This window comes from Dioscorea cayenensis, chromosome 20 (genome assembly GCF_009730915.1).
Source record: "Dioscorea cayenensis subsp. rotundata cultivar TDr96_F1 chromosome 20, TDr96_F1_v2_PseudoChromosome.rev07_lg8_w22 25.fasta, whole genome shotgun sequence".
In the NCBI taxonomy this organism is placed as follows: domain Eukaryota; kingdom Viridiplantae; phylum Streptophyta; class Magnoliopsida; order Dioscoreales; family Dioscoreaceae; genus Dioscorea; species Dioscorea cayenensis.
Window position 1 is genome coordinate 4,769,770 of NC_052490.1, and position 1,359 is coordinate 4,771,128.

The following is a 1,359-nucleotide window of genomic DNA, read 5'->3' on the forward strand; positions in this document are numbered from 1 at the left end:
TCTTTTGACACACAAATCACTATTCCATCTTTCACCTAGCTAAGAAACAATCTAAGTATTTTTACTCCCTACTCCCTGTGGATACGATACGCCCCACTCATCCGGGGATTATTACTTTGACAACTCCATGCACTTGTGGAGCACCCATTAAGTTTTTGGTGCCGCTGTCGGGGAGTAGGCATGAGAGATGCTTTTGCACTTTTTGTTTTCTTAGCTATTCATCCATTGATTCTATTTCACATCTTCTTTTTCTATCATCGTTCGATTTGTTTTCTTTCTTTTGTGCAGCTTCAGGTTGATGAGCCGAGGGAACCCCTCAATATTGATTGAAGGAGATCCCGAGCTTGAAAGAACACTTAGAAGAAAAAGGAAAGAACCTGTGGAAGAACTGTCTAATCTAGCTGATTTGGAAGTTGAAGGTTCAGGCAATATGACAGAACAGAATGAGCAGCAGAGGACACTCTATGATTATGCTAGACCTTCAGTTTTGGGGACACAGTCGAGCATTGTGCGTCCCCCTATTACAGCTCAGAACTTTAAGCTAACGCCGGCATTCATCCACATGTTACAGCAATCTGCACTGTTCAATGGTTTGGCCAATGAGGATCCAGACAGTCACATAGAGAACTTTTTTGAGGTGTGTGATATGCTCAAGATCAATGGAGTGATGATATGATGCCATCAAGTTGAGAGCCTTCCCATTTCCCTAAAGGGAGAGGAAAGCAAATGGGCTACACTCATTACCCTAAAGCCCTCGATCACCACATGGGAGGAGATGGTAGAAGCTTTTCTTGGACGCTATTTCCTCCCGGAAAATGCATGAAAGCTAAGGAATGAGATCTCATCCTTTGTACAGTCAGAATTGGAGTCTCTATTTGAGACGTGGGAAAGGTTCAAGGAGCTCCTGTGCCCATAACACGGATTCTCGGAGTAGATGATTATCCAAACCTTTTGTAACGGTTTGAATCCAAGTACAAGGCAACTTTTGGATGCGGCAGCAGGAGGTACCTTAGGTATCAAGGCCCCCGAGGCATGCCGATAACTTATTGAAGAAATGGGTCTAAATAGCTACCAATGGAATGTGAGGGAAAAGAAGAAAGTGGCCAGACTCCATGAGATAGATGCGGTAACGTCATTGGCAGCTCAAGTTGAAGAATTGGGTAAGAAGCTAGATGTTATAGCTTCGAATAAAGTTGTGGCCATGACAACATGTAACGGATGTGGAGGAAGACATGCTTCCTCCGATTGCCCGATCTCCATTGGTGATGTATCTTCGCTTGAGAACGTTGATTTTTGTGGGTAATGCAATGAGGAACCAAGGGAATCCAGTATAGCAACACCTACAATTCGGGTTGGAAG

At 43.9% G+C, this 1,359-nt stretch overlaps 1 pseudogene; it reads right to left on the reverse strand.

Annotated features, from left to right (window-relative positions):
• Positions 1-823: 823 nt before the first annotated feature.
• LOC120252377 lies at positions 824-924 on the reverse strand (annotated as a pseudogene).
• Between the last annotated feature and the right edge of the window lie 435 nt (positions 925-1,359).